At 43.5% G+C, this 16068-nt stretch overlaps 1 protein-coding gene across 1 annotated transcript in view; it reads left to right on the top strand.

The window, feature by feature from the left end:
* Positions 1-16068, top strand: part of LOC5563609 (CD109 antigen) — a 66254-nt gene that overhangs the window by 12941 nt on the left and 37245 nt on the right. The gene's annotated exons all lie outside the window — the stretch shown is intronic.

Below are 16068 nucleotides of genomic sequence, written 5' to 3' on the forward strand. Positions count from 1 at the left end.
TTTTTTTTCCTATGGGGTTTTTTTTAATTACCGTACGGGTTTGGGCCGAAGGGTCTCAGATTTTCAAGAAACTTTTTCCACAGGCAGGGCTCATGGATAAATGAATAAAAAAAAATTGAGAAAAATTCAGGGTCGCCAATTTTTCCGGAAAACTCAGGTGGAAATTTTTTGTTTTCCCTTGACACTACTTACTTGTAAAAATCATAACTCAAGAACGAAACATTGTAGAAACAATGTTTTTATATGAAAATTTAAGCAAATTTTCTCAAAAATCCAAAAAAAAATATGAACTGGAAAAAGTTTTCCACAAAAATTTTCCACCGTTGGGGAAATTCATAAAGAAAAACTAGAAAATCTATGCCCGAACTCGCGGAAATTTTTTAATAAAATATTTTTAAGAAAGAAACTTTATAAATTTCAGTTTTGGTAACTTTTAGGATGTACTTTTCTTTAGTACCGTAAACTGGGGGGAAGTTGATCACTTTTGAGCGATTCTGTGCTATAATTCCTAGTGGGATGCATGTATTATCATCCAAATATGTTTAAACCCTGTACTGGTTGAATGTTAAGCGAATTATATATAAGAAATATTGACGAATTATTATCGTAATAACAAAAACAATTTTTGGAGATCAAAAAGTGGTGTTTTTGATTCCGGGGTGAAGTTGATCAATTATTGCGATAGGTTTTCTAAAATAAATAAATCTGCTATTCACTAAATTTGGGGTCTCTGAATCTGAATCAAGACTTAAAAATCTTACAACCTATTGATAAATCGGATAATTTTTTAATTGAAAGTTGTGAATTACAGATTACACCACATTAAACGCCTAAAGGTAGGCAATTTTCTTAGAAATTAGCAACCCTCTTGCAAAAAGATCATTTTTTCTCTAAAAAAAGAATTTGTATCCTCAATACAAATTCAAAACTGGGTGCACAAAACATATCTAGAATGTATGAAACAGTTTATTAAAAGTGTAGCTTTGTATAGCCGTGGAAAAAGTCGATTGTTTGGAGAAGAACCCTTCAACAGTTCATAAAACATTTCCTAAAAAATCTGTTTTTCCATGAAATAATTACCTTGAAAGCCAAACCGAATTTATGCAAATCAAGAGTAGCTATCAGGTAATGCCACAACTCAGAAATTATGATAATTGAAATCGTGTCATAGCTCTTAAAACAGTCTATACATGTGGGTACGGGAATGATCAACTTCTCCCCGCTGATCAACTACACCCCGAATTACGGTACCTGATCTATGGTCAATTTTGTAAAAAATGCAAAGATTTGCCATACATGCCTTTTCGTTTAAAAATCATGACTCAAGACTCATCATGACTTGTCGAACCGGATTTAAATTATCTCAAAAATATCAAATTTTTGAAATGGAATCAGTTTCCCAGGACATTTTTCACTGTTTATGGAAACAAATAATGAAAACCCGATTAGCTATTCCAGCTTTCAAACAAAGTATATTTGAAAAGAGCGATCAATAAAATCCAATCCTACAATATTTTTCAATACGCTCATTTTTCGTTCCTAAAACATGATCAAATATTGCTAGGATGAGCTGTTTGAACCATATATTTACAAATTTATAAGTTCATAAACAAAATTTCTTAAGAACGAAACTACATAGAAACAAAGTTTTCTTCAATCAGAATGTAGGCAATTTTTTCCTGTTAGGTAACTACAAAATTGATAGTTAAATAAATGGGTAGACAATATGACAAATAGGTAATTACCAATTCAAGTTAAAAGCGTTGAAATGGCTTGAGAATCATAAGTTTACCAAAAACTAACAAAGAGCAGTGAGAAAGTGCAAGTGTTGTCTATCAGCTGTATATTCCTCGTTATTAATTTTAGGAAAGTGAAAAAAGTTTTCCCGAAGCTGTTGAAATGGACAAAGTTCAATGTTACGAATACAATTCTTTATGCTGTAACCCCTTCGGGCTGGACGGCCACAAATCAGTAAGGACAAATCTACGATCGATCAGCCAAGGCCTCATCAGTAAGCTTCATTCGAATGGAGTTCGGTGGGTTACGGAAAAGATGAAAATTTGCGTGAAGTTCTCCATTACCGGTGACCAGAAGGCTCTTGTAACGGATCTTCCAGAAGCAATGACGTTTGAGGAACAAGTTTCACCACTATCTTCGTTGGCGTCGCCAAAGGAAACTCTTTCCTCGGGTGAGTCAGTTGGTTCTATAAATAATGTACAAAAAATACAAGAGCTTGCTAAATTCTTGGAAATTTCTTTTCAAGTAAAATATTCACGTTTGGATGCTTCTAGTAGTAACTATCGCAATGCTTCTATGGACGAAATGTTCAATCAAATTTTGAGTAAAATAAAGACTTGGTTTCCGCCTAATATTGTCGATATTACAGAGGATTTTAATTCCGTTTTATTAAATTTGAACTCAGCTGTTAAGCCGAACCTGACAAGCAAATTGAACTTCGAAAATTACTTCCTAGGAATTGGTCATATGCCAAAGATAAAGCTCATTTTGACGTGTCTCAACACGTTATAACTGAATCAAAAAATTACAATTTAGGGATTCAACCACTTTCAAAAGTAGGACGACCCTCGCATGAATCAGATGTCTAAGACATAGTTTCAATTTTTAACCTAAGGGATGATATCAGTCGGCCATTTCCTGGCTTGAAAGATACCATATCTATTAAGTTACCCAATGGAGTGCGCCAAAATGTTCAAAAACGCCTTTTGCTTGACCCTTTGGATACTTTATATAAACAATATTTGGTAACCTGTAGGAGTGAACAGGAATCTGTCTCATTCACATCGTTCTGGAAACTTAAACCAAAGCAATGTATTTATACAATGGATTCATCGGCCATGAATGTTTGTGTTTGCATGTTACATGAAAATATGAAATTCATGGTTGATGCATTGAAAAAAACTAATTGCTTTGAAGTTCATAATACAGAAAAAAACTTAACACCTTTTTGACTAGTCAAATGATATGTCCAGATAGTACAGATGATTGTTACTTGAGGTCCTGTGAGGATTGTAAATTAAAGAAATTAGATTTTGTTGCCAATCGCTTAGATGAAAACAACGTTGAAGAAGTTAAGTATTGTTTTTGGATTATTTCTCCTCGTTGTGAAATTATCAACAAAGAGGAAAATGTAAATGATTTTATAGAAAACTTGAAAAATCTCACAGAGAAGTTTCTTGTGCATCAATTCAAAGTAGATAAACAAAATAAATTTATAAGAGCTAAAAAGGAATCACTAGTTGAAAACAAAGAAATAATGTGCCAGATGGATTTCGCGGAAAATTATTCGTGCGTGAAACAAGATTCCATTCAAAGCCATTACTTTGTACGACTTCAAGTAACAATGCATCCATTTGTAATTTATTACAAAGACAAATCTTCGATCAAAGTCTTAAATTTTGTTGTAATTGCTGACATAAAAAAGCATAACACGACATCAGTTTATGCTTTTTAAACAAAACTAATTTCAAGATTGAAAAATAAATTTCCTGAGCTTGAAAAAATCATTTATCTTTCTGATGGTTGCGGAGAGCAGTACAAAAATAAATCAAATTTCAAAAATGTATGCAACCATGAAAATGATTTTAAAATTAAAGCAGAATGGTACTTTTTCCCAACCTCACATGGAAAAGGTCCAGGTTGGAATGGAAAAGAAACAGTTTTTTCAGCTTTGCTTAACGGTGTAATGTTTCATGAAAAATATAATCCAATCCGACTTATACTTCATTAAAACCAATCCCATATCGTTTCTTTCAGATCTTTTAGAAAATTTGCAATTGCTTTGATAAAAAAAAACCTTGTTTTTATGATGCTTCGATTGAAATATGGGTTTTCAAAGAAAAGGCTAATATGGTCATTTTTCACAAAATTGACCATAACTCAGGAACAAAAAAAAAGTACATCCTAAAAGTTACTAGAATTGAAGTTTATAAAGTTTCCTTCTCAAAAATATTTTAATAAAAATTTTCCGCGAGTTCGGGCATAGATGTTCCAGCTTTTCTTTATGAATTTCCCAAACGGTGGAAAGTTTTGTGGAAAACTTTTTCCAGTTCATATTTTTTTTTGATTTCTGAGGAAATTTGCTTAAATTTTCATACAAAAACTTTGTTTCTACAATGTTTCGTTCTTGAGTTATGATTTTTCAAAGAAAAGTCTTATATGGCACATCTGGACATTTTTCACTAAATCGGCCACAACTCAAAAACGTAAAAAAAAGTGCATTCCAAAAATTTCAGTGATTAAAGCTTATAAAATTACCTTCTCGAAAATATTTTTTTGAAAATTTTCCACGAGTTCGGGCATAGTTTTTCTTTACGAATTTTCCCAACGGTGGAAAACTTTTTCCAGTTCATATTTTTTTGGGATTTTGAGAAAATTTGCTTAAATTTTCATATAAAAACTTTGTTTCTACAATGCTTCGTTCTTGAGTTATAATTTTTCAAAGTAAGTAGTGTCAAGGGAAAACAAAAAATTTCCACCTGAGTTTTCCGGAAAAATAGGCGACCCTGAATTTTTCTCAATTTTTTTTTATTCATATATCCATGAGCCCTGCCTGTGGAAAAAGTTTCATGAAAATCTGAGACCCTTCGGCCCAATTTGTACGATAATAAAAATAAATCCCCCTATCTGGTGATGGTTAAACTGCGCCCAAAACTCTCCGTTGTTAATAACGTACGGTACCGACGGCCGCCCTGGTATGACCTAGCGCAACTCAAGCAACCGGATGTCGCAGCGGTGCGCGTATGCCGAGGCTGCATTACCAGAAGAGGATGAGCTGGATGAAGTCCCTCTTGACGACTGCTGGAGAACAGTGAAAGCAGTCATCAATAATGCAGCTGAGAGCAACGTCGGATACGTGAGACGGAACGGTTGGTTAGACGAGGAATGTAGGCAGATTCTGGAGGGGAAGAATGCAGAACGTGGAACATTATAGACGGAAGTGGCAACAGCAGACTCGCCTCTTTCGTGATAAAAAAAAAACGCTGCCTGGAGGAGACGGAGTGCGAGGTGATGGAACAGCTCGAGAAACACGTGAGTTCTATCAGAAGCTCAACGCATCCCGCATCCCGCACTGGCTTCGTGCCGCGAGCCGAGATGTGCAGGGATAAGGATGGGAGCACGGATGAGCATGAGATGATCAAAAGGTGGAAGCAGCACTTCGACGAACATCTGAATAGCGCTGAGAGCACAGGCAATGAAGGACGGGACAACGGAGGAAATGCCTTCGTCAGTACTGCGGAAGATGGAAACCAACCAGCCCCCACTTTGAGGGAGGATAAGTATGCTATTCACCAGCTCAAGAACAATAAAGCTGCTGGTAAGGGTGGTATCGGAGCTGAACTCATCAAGATGGTTCCGGAGAGGCTGGCCATTTGTCTGCACCGGCTGATAGGCACAATCTGGGAAACAGAACAACTATCGGAGGTGTGGAAGGAAGGCATAATATTCCCCCTCCACAAGAAATGCGACAAGATAGATTTTGAGAACTATTGAGCGAGTACTATTCTACATGCGGCGTACAAAGTATAATCCCAGTTCATCTTCCGTCGTCTGCCACTTGTAGTAAACGAGTTCATGGGAAGTTATCGAGCTGATTTCGTTGGCGGCTGATCGACAACGGACCAGATCTTTAGTGTACGGCAAATCCTTCAAAAATGTCGTGAATACCAGGTCCAAACGCATCACATTTTCATCGATTTCAAAGTGGCATACGATAGTATCGACCGCGGAGAGCTATGAAAATCATGGACGAGAACAGCGTTTCCGGGAAGCTCACAAGACTGATAAGAGCAACGATGGAAGGTGTGCAAAATTTTGTGAAGGTTTCAGGCGAACATTCCAGTTCGTTTGGATCCCGCCGGGAACTATGACAAGGTAATGGACTTTCGTGCCTGTTGTTCAGTATTGCGCTAGAAGGTGTTATGCGGAGAGCATGGATTATCAACCGGGTTACGATTTTTACAAGATCCAGTCAATTTGTTTGCTTCGCGGATGATATGAACATTGCCGGCCGTACATTTGAAAAGGTGGCAGACCTGATTCTACCCCATTACCCCGAATTTCATTACCTCGAACGCCATTAACCCGAACGCCATAACCCCGAACGACCCATCACCCCGAATGACATTACCCCGAATTCCAATATTATGGGAAATGTCATCAATATCATCATGTCAAGATAATTGTAATTTCTGAAACGCGAGGCTTCACTTCTTGTCGATCTCTACCCGAACTGATGCATCCGCTTGCTCTGCGATTGGGCCATCCAGCCGGTCTGAACAACTTCGACCACAAACTTCCACTACCACAAACTTCCGCTGCGTGGAACGATCTTGATGACCTTGACCGATAGAATCGAACCCCGTATCTTCGTTTCCTGTCGGAGAATAAGATGGCTTAATTCCGACGCTAATGTCGAAAGATGAGGGATGTAACTTAGGTGTTGGCCACTGGCGATACCACATGAAACTATCTGATTTGCCGAAGTGTGCCCCAAACGAGGGCGTGAAACGCTTTAGAGGAAGTTGTAGAAGTAGAACGAGCCTGAAGGCATCTCCGATAATCGTTGACTGCCATAGATTGGTGATGATCCGTGGAAGAGTACTTGTCCGACGAGCGAGTTTACGAACCATGGGTTGATTCTTATGGAAGGAAATTGGACTGGCTTCCGAAATCCTACATAAGGGTTTATTCACAAATTGCATAACGCCAAAAATGGGCTTTTTTTGATACCTACCCACCCCCTCGTAACGCTTTTTGTATGACTGTTTTACAAATGTTGTATGAGCTGTAACATTTTGAGGACACCCACCCACCCCCTTCAGCGTTATGAAATTTATGAACAGGCCCTAACGCTAATAAACATAACTTGTGCTGCAGCCCCTGGTCCAAAAAGGGCCATTCTCAGCTGTGTTGATCTCCAGTGATCTCAGCGATGACCGCAAACCAATTGGTAGAGTTGATCCGTAACAGCCAAAGAATAACAGTGATTGGGATTCGGAATTCAAGACTGGATGAACGAAACATAACTTAGGTGTCGCCTACTTGGCAGATGTGGATAGGATGCCACGGATTGCCTATGGATGCCCCAAATAGGGGCGTCCTTGCTTCGATAATGTAGATGCGATTGAGCTCGCTTAGCTGAAGTTTGTCGCATTGTCGCAGAATATTTGTTCCGGCCTTCCACGTCGGGCAACAAACCTCCGTAGAGCAGCAAGAAATGCATCAGCTGTAAGGTCCATAACCAGTTCAGTGTGGACGTCCTTGCTGACCATGCAGACGAATAGGCAGATGTAGCATTTTGACGGAGCGCCCTTTCGTCTCGCAAGTTGCAACTCGAATGGTCCGCAATAATCAATTCCCTCACGTCAAATGCAGGGGCTGGCGATACTCTCTCGAACGATAAATCACCCATCAACTGCTCGTGAGGTCGTGAGGTTTCGCTCTGAAACACTTCATGCACTCGTGAGTCACCTGCCTAGCCAGGTTTCGAACGTTCAGTGGCTAAAACCTTTCGCGAACACAGGATATCATCAACTGCGGTCCTCCGTGCAGCAGTCGATGGTGGTAATCGATCATTATCAACTTCATCAGTGGATGTTGGTTCTCCGATATGATCGGGTGTCTACGCCCGCGGGAGACTGGAGCATTACCGAGTCGGCCGCCAACGCCAGGTCGATCATCTTCGGGTTCAGAGTACGAAGTTTCGAAGCTGGCCTAACAGCACTCGTTGTTGCAAAATCCGATAACTCCAATCGGAAGCATTCCGACTGAGCTAGTTTTACTAGGACTAGTAAGGCTTCTTCGTCTTCCGCGACTGTGATGATTCCCGATCTCCGTTGTAGCCTGTTCTGGGGTTTACAGTTGAAGGAAAACCAAGCAGTCAGACGAACAAGGTTCGAAAGGCTCGAACGTAACTTGAATATCTCACTTGGAGGCAGAATCTGCAGAACTGCTGACACTAGCGGTCTCTACTCCAGAGTAACTGAATCGAACTGCTGTTCATGAACCTGCGCGTTCTTCGGCGAAAAGTGAATTTCCACAGCCATTCCGGACCATTCCCACATAGCGAATTATTCACTATCTCTGCCGGAGTGGCTCTCCGTGGGGTTCTCGATTCCTGGAAGGTGGTTCCATATTCCCTCCGTCGTGGCATGCTGTTTCTCCGATACACGATTGGCCACAAATGGCTGCCATCTAGACGGATGCGAAGATATCCTGCATTTTACAATTGTCGAGTCCGTCCAGAAGAAAGACTTCACAGCTATCATCATGATGGAGGTGACAGATTCAAAGAGATGCATCAACAATAGCGCTGCTAATAGTTCCAGCCGTACGATATTCTGCTTCTTCTGTCTTTTGCTGAGGTCTTTCAACGGCGCAATCCTTGACATGGCCATTAGAAGATTGATTGTGACTTGACCGTCTTGATTCACGCTACGCAAATATATCGCAACTCCGTACGCCTTTTCACTTGCATCGCTAAATACATGGAACTCAGACGAGACCACGTCTTTTCCGAAGTTTATCCACCGAGGAACAGATGTGGCATTCAACTCACGCAGATTCGTTCGGAACTCCAACCATTTCAGCTGAAGCTCACCGTTTAGTGGGTCATCCCAGGAGTATTTTGCTCTCCAAAGATCTTGAAGAAAAAGTTTTTCCAAGGACTATCACTGGACCAACTAGGCCGTAGGGATCGAAAAGGCGTGCTATCTCCGACAGCACAATACGATGCGTAATTTGCCCACCTTGGCTCCAATCTGGAACCTTCATCCACAGCGTATCCGTAGCCGGTTCCCACGTGAGCCCTACTGTCTTCACAGTTGCCTTCTCATCCAAATCCAACTTTATTCGATCGTCTCGAAGATGCGAAGGGATTTCCTTCAGAACTTCCGGATTGTTAGAGTTCCATTTCCGCAGATTGAACCCAGAACCCTTTAGAAGTTCCAGAACTGCCTTACAGAGCTGTTGACCTTCCTCAACTGTGTCCAGACCTGCAAGCATGTCGTCAACATAGAAGCTCTTCTGGACCACCACTGATCCCAATGGATATCGCTCTGCTCGATCTTCAACACACTTGTCCAAGCACCGCGTGGCGAGGTAAGGCGCTGATGCTGTTCCGTATGTTACGGTGGTGAGCATGTACGCTTGCAATAGTTCATCAATCGAATCTCTCCAAAATATTTTGTGCGATTGCAGATCGGATTTGTGCTGCCATACCATCCGGTACATTTCTTCCGCGTCTCCTACTACTGCATACTTGAACAACCGGATCCGCAACAATATGCTTCGGAGGTCGTCCTGAACAACAGGTCCCACCATCAGAACGTCGTTCAGGGATATACCTGAGTCCGTTGAACAGGATGCGTCGAAAACTACTCTTAGTTTCGTAGTAACTGCGTGTTGTGGAACATAGTTTTCCGGACCTGGCTCTTCATCTTTGCTGGCTACCTCTTCCATATGACCCATGGAATGGTACATGCCGTATACAACGCCTTCATTTCCGGGATTCCATTTAACCACCTTTCCATAGCTAGGAAACGTTTCTTCGCAATCGCCTTCGACTCTCCAAGTTTTTCCAGGATGTTCTACTTCTTCAGTAGCGTTACTCTGAACTGCCCATCTGAATCCCTGATAGTCGTCTTCTGGAAGATCGCTTCGTAGGTAGACTCCTCAATCGGCAGGCAACTCTTCGTGCGACATGAACTCCTCGTATAGCTTGTGAGGCAGCTACAGTGCAGTAACTGACTAACACTGTTTGTTTGCTGACAGATGAACAACCACCCACTCCGTCGACCAGCAAATTTTCCCGTAGACGTTAACACAGATCTGAGATCCGTTATTCAACAAAGCGCGAGCAAGAACGGTGTTTCCGTAACGATTACCGAGTTTCACGATAGCGGTAGATAGAAGCGCAATGTTTGACTGACGGAGTGCTTCGAATGTGTGTGTACAGTTGGAGTATTGGTGGGAGGTGTCTTTTACGAAGATGTACTTTGTGTTTGTGTAGACTGTGGAGTGATATGAGACGTGTTCCGGTTTTGGGCCTGATTCGAATGCTGGGGTGGTGGATTCCCGGTTTGAGGTGTTTTCGGTGGGCCTTGGGAGGAGGGCTGACTCGACTGATGATGGTTTTGACAGCTACTGGATTCGGCACTGCAGTCTTGGGAGGAACCAAAACGATGTTTTTAGATTTTTCCCGACGTTTCGACTCAGAATCGAGTCTTCTTCTGGGGATAATTCTACTTAATCGTTCTTTGTGTATGTTAACATATAACTGTTGGTGTCAAGGTTTTGGAATTTGTACATGGGATATAGTATTAAGTGAAACGTAGCAACTTTTCTTTGAATTTCACTTAATATAGCCACTTTAACTGCACTACACATCTGAAGGCGGTAACGGTTGGTTCGAAGAATCTTCGAAAACCGTTGACACCAACAGTTATATGTTAACATACACAAAGAACGATTAAGTAGAATTATCCCTAGAAGAAGACTCGATTCTGAGTCGAAACGTCGGGAAAAATCTAAAAACATCGTTTTGATTCCTCCCAAGACTGCAGTGCCGAATCCAGTAGCTATAAAATTCACATCAGTCGAACCTCTTTCTTCTTCTTTCGATGGTTTTGACCACACTTGTCACACGAAGACCTCGAACAATCCATGACGTAGTGCCCTGGCCATACACAGTTCAAGCACAATCCAAGCCGTCGAACGGTTGCCTTCCTATCGATGACCTTCATCTTCCCGAAACGCCTACACTGTTCGATCGAATGTTGGTGCAACGTCATTCAAGATATGACCTGCGCCACAATGTTACGCCAACTAACTCGATGCATGGCTGTTAACCTCCAGTTTCTCGATCGCCCACACTTCCAAGATCCTGCTCCACTTGGTCAAACCACCTAGCTCGTTGCGCTCCTCTTTGTCTTTTACCGGCCGGATTCAAGGTAAACAACATTTTTGCGGGGTTGTTGTCCGGCATTCTCACAACGTGTCCCGCCCATCGTACCCTTACAGCTTTGGCGTAGAGTTCCGCAAGCTTGTGGTTCATTCTTCTCCTCCATACGCCGTTCTCACATACTCCGCCAAAGATCGTCCTAAGCACACGTCGTTCAAAAACTCCTAGCGCTTGCAGGTCCTCTTCGACCATTGTCCACGTCTCATGCCCGTACAGGACTACCGGTCTTATCAGCGTCTTGTACATGGTACACTTAGTACGGAAGTGAAGTTTACCAGACCGCAAGGTCTTGTGGAGTCCGTAGTAAGCACGACTTCCGGCAATGATACGTCTTCGAGTTTTTCTGCTGCAGTTGCTATCCGATGTTATCAATGATCCGAGGTAGACAAATTCGTCCACCACCTCGAACTCGTCCCCGTCGATCATCACGCGTCTGCCAATGCGAGCTCTAGCGCTCGGTTCCTCCAGCCAACAGATGTTTCGTCTTCGACGTATTTACCTTCAATCCAACCCGATCTGCTTCACGTTTCAGCCTGGTGTATTGTTCAGAAATCACCTGGAACGTTCTTCCGACAATGTCCACGTCGTGAGCAAAACAGATGAACTGGTTAGATTTATTGAAGATCGTGCCCCGCATGTTGAAGCCCGCCCGCTCCATAACATCTTCTAGCGCAATATTGAACAGGAGGCAGGAAGGACCATCGCCTTGTTGAAGTCCTTTGAGCGTTTCAAACGGTCCGATAATGCACCCGACATCTTCACACAGCACTGCACACTATCCATGGTTGCCTTGATCAGTCTGGTCAGTTTCCCGGGAAAACCATTCTCGTCCATAATCTTTCATAGCTCTTCGCGGTCGTAATATCATAGACCGCTTTAAAATCGATGAATAGGTGGTGCGTAGGGACTTGATATTCGCGACTCTTTTGGAGGATCTGCCGCAACACAAAGATATAGTCTGTCGTTGATCGCCCGTCCACAAAACCGGCTTGATAACTTCCCCCAAATCTGCTTGCCAGTGGCGATAGACGGCGGAAGATGATGTGGGAAAGCACCTTATAGGCTGCGTTAAGAATGGTGATCGCTCGATAGTTCTCACATTCTAACTTGTCACCCTTTTTGTAAATTGGGTATATTGCTCCCTCCTTCCACTTCTCCGGTAGCTGTTCTGTATCCCAGATCCTGGCTATCAATCGGTGCAGACAAGTGGTCAACCCGTCCAGGCACATTTTAATAAATTCCGCTCCAATACCATCCTTTCCAGCGGCTTTGTTGTTCTTGTGCTGTTTGATAGCATCCTTAACTTCACCTATTGTGGGAGTTGGCACATCTCCCTCATCTGCCGTACTGATGAAGCTCACGTTCGTCCCTCAAGATACATCCATTCTTATCCCAGCACATTTCGGCTCGCGGCACAAAGCCTTTGCGAGATGCATTGAGTTTCTTGTAGAACTTACGCGTCTCTTGGGAACGATACAGCTGCTCCATCTCTTCGCACTCCAACTCTTCCAGGCGGCGCCTTTTTTCCCGGAATTGACGAGTTTGCTGTCTTCGCTTCTGTTTGTATCGTTCCACGTTTTGACGGGTGCCTTGCTGCAGCATAATCGCCCGCGCTGTGTTCTTCTCGTCTCGACTGCAACTCCTCGTCGAACCAATCGTTCCGTCGATTTCATTCCACGAACCCGATGGCACCTTCCACTGCGTTTTTAATGGCTGCTTTAACATAACTCCAGCAGTCCTTAAGAGAGGCTTCGGTGAGCTCTCCCTCTTCCGGCAACGCTACTTCATGGCTTTGCGCTTAGTCAGTTGTGACTTCGGGTAGCTTGAGCCGTTCCAGATTGTACCGTGGAGGGCGTCGGTACCGAATGTTGTTCACAACGGAAAGTCTTTAGCGCTTTTAGACCGTCACAAGGTAGTGGTCCGGACAATCTGGTCCAGAGGATGTGTGAAGACGAGTTTGGCTGGAATGCCGTTTCATTGGCTATCACCCACATCGTCTCGGAACTCCAAAGGAGGTGGCGTGTGGACTCGAGGAGTGACTAGTGCAGACGCTAAACAACAGGTGGTCCAAGGGTTCGCAGTCGGCTTCGTAGGTCATACCGTAGCCCTACGGTCGAAATCGACCCTTACAGCGATTAAGTGGCCGCGGGGAGAACATCCTGGTAGCGCTGCTGTCGTGGCGCCGGCCTACTGGGAGGATACGAGCCTCTGGTTGTTCGGGGCAGGTGGAGGCCCCTTCGTCAGCAATCCCAGCTGGTGCTAGCTGATAGGGCCTGAGCCTTCAGTAGGTCAAATTGCAAAGCCCGCAGTATCAGTTCTTAATACCTGCGGTGCAGCTGGGCGCGGGCTTAGTGGTCGACCCTGCCCGCTTTCAGCGAACAACGGGAGGTGAGGATAACCCGGGAAGCTGGCAATGCGCCAGCATGCTACCTTGGTGGACCCCCCGTCAGCGTGTCATCGATGTTCGTTGCTGCATGGCTACGCAGCTAACCTGGAGGATGCGATGTGCAATAGCCCCTCTCCGAAGCAATGCTTTCTTGGTGGTTCCCTAGGGGAAGATACCACGTACGCCGCGGATCAAATTCAGCCATTTCATCCTTCACTACGTGGACGTAACCCTTCAATGCGTAGTCAGCTACTTGTTTCCGAACGCTGTCGTACAACTCCGGTTCCTTTTCCAAACGCTTTTCATGGCATCTAAATCGACGCTCTGCCATGGGACGGCTGTCCGGAAACTCGATGGAAACTTCTTTCCAGAGAAGCCTGGTCTCGAACTTTCCGCTTGGCGTCCACACTGTAGTCTCTTCGAGGATTCTACGCGCTCGGTGGTCCTCACTTCCCTCCAAGTTTGGAGCTATGGCAACTCCTAGGCTCTCAACCAAGGATTTAGCTCACAGTTTCGCGCATGTTTTTGTCGCCGGAGATTTTTTTCTTTGTTTTTTTCCTGTTTTGGAGCGTCTTGCTGGGTAGTGCTTCGTGAAGCCCAAGCAGGACAGTTCGGTTTTGCGTCGCCCGATAGATTTAGCTCACAGTTTCGCGCATGTTTTTCGTCGCCGGAGATTTTTTCTTTGTTTTTTCCTGTTTTGGAGCGTCTTGCTGGGTAGTGCTTCGTGAAACCCAAGCAGGACAGTTCGGTTTTGCGTCGTCCGATAGATTTAGCTCACGGTTTCGCGCATGTTTTTGTCGCCGGAGATTTTTTTCTTTGTTTTTTCCTGTTTTGGAGCGTCTTGCTGGGTAGTGCTTCGTGAAACCCAAGCAGGACAGTTCGGTTTTGCGTCGTCCGATAGATTTAGCTCACAGTTTCGCGCATGTTTTTGTCGCCGGAGATTTTTTTCTTTGTTTTTTTCCTGTTTTGGAGCGTCTTGCTGGGTAGTGCTTCGTGAAGCCCAAGCAGGACAGTTCGGTTTTGCGTCGTCCGATAGATTTAGCTCACAGTTTCGCGCATGTTTTCGTCGCCGGAGATTTTTTTTTTCCTGTTTTGGAGCGTCTTGCTGGGTAATGCTTCGTGATGCCCAAGCAGGACAGTTTTTACATTCAGAAATGGAATAGTGAAAAGTGAAAAATGAAAAAGTGATTTGTTTGATTTGTGTCCTCAGTACTGTTGGTTTTTGGCTGCCCTAAGTTCACCGAACCATCCGGAAGTGACAGGCAGCACATAAATTTAGAGAATCAATCCGGTGAGTTTGTTCCAGTATGATACTTTTTCTTTTGTGAGCCTTCCGAATCGTTTTTGTCCGCGTCGTGGAACTTTGATCGTTTCTTGAACGGAAAATGTTATTTTCGGAGTTTGATAATTATGTTCAGATTGCGCATTCTGTCCGGGCGAGTGTTACGCAACTAACAATCGGTTGTGGATGCTTTTTAACCGTTCGATGACCCTGGAGGGATCAATTCTGCTTTTCGTATAATTTTGAGCAGAAAAACCGACTGTGTTATCCTAGGGTGTTTAGTTCGAACGCGCTTCCTTTCGTTTTTGAATTATCTAGTTCAGTTTTTCAATAGGCGTGATTTTTTTTTTTTTTTTTACGTGTATCGTTATTTTATACAATCCGATGACCCTGGAGGGATCGGTTTTGCTTTTTACTGGTTATTGAGCAAAAATATTACTGCACAATCGACAAGCATTTCGCGAAATACTATTTATACTATAAATAAGCTATTGTTTTCTCTTTTGATTGCCGGCATTCAAAAGATTAATTTGAAAACGCTTAAACAACAAATATTTATGGTCTATCGCCAGCTTTCCAGGCGAATCCTGACAATATACCTTCCCCAACCTCCAACTCCGTAGCACTTATGAGGGTGTCGCTGAGTCGGTGGCCTCTCATTAAGTAAGTGCTACATCAACATTTCCTTCCCCTATCCCAAGTTACGGTAAAGATGGGCGTGGCCGGGAATAGCGATATTCATGCTTTTAGTATTCTTGTTTATGATTTGAACAAGGTATACTCCCCTGCCTTGTTCTTGAAAGTAGTCAGGATGAGATTATTAAAAAGAAACATGAATGTTGCTAGTATCCAATCTACGAAGTATACCGTAACTACGCTAACGCTAACGCTAACGCTAACTCCTAGGCTCTCAACCAAGAAAAACTCACGAACGTATTCGTGGAGGTCATGGACCGACGTGTCGGCGCATATATGCATTTGCCGATGCTGGAAATTTGTTTCTCCCCCGCGTGGGCGGCCACATATTACCCACCCGATGCGAGTCTTTGCAGCGATTGGTTCTCGCTCTTGACCTTCTCGAAGCTTCGTCGTTGTCAACAGGTGCGAGTTGCTCAATCCAATCAGCAGTCCAGGAACGGCTCCTCGGTAACTCCTGACTGGTAGACGTTGCAGATGTTGATACTCCTTCGCCAGCTGTCCAACGTCCACCGACTGTTCCGGTAGTCCCAGGTTCTCGACGATGTACACTTCGGACAAATTAAATCGCGTGGCTCCGATTTGCTAAGCGTTTCAAGCTCTGTCGTCGCCATTTTCTTGTTGATTCCACTGGTCCAATGGATGCATAAGGAATGCGCTCGCCCTTTCTCTCCTAATTTGTCTGCAATCGCTTGCTCACCAATTGTAACCGACGAACTGTCG

This window comes from Aedes aegypti, chromosome 3, assembly GCF_002204515.2.
Source record: "Aedes aegypti strain LVP_AGWG chromosome 3, AaegL5.0 Primary Assembly, whole genome shotgun sequence".
NCBI classification, from domain to species: domain Eukaryota; kingdom Metazoa; phylum Arthropoda; class Insecta; order Diptera; family Culicidae; genus Aedes; species Aedes aegypti.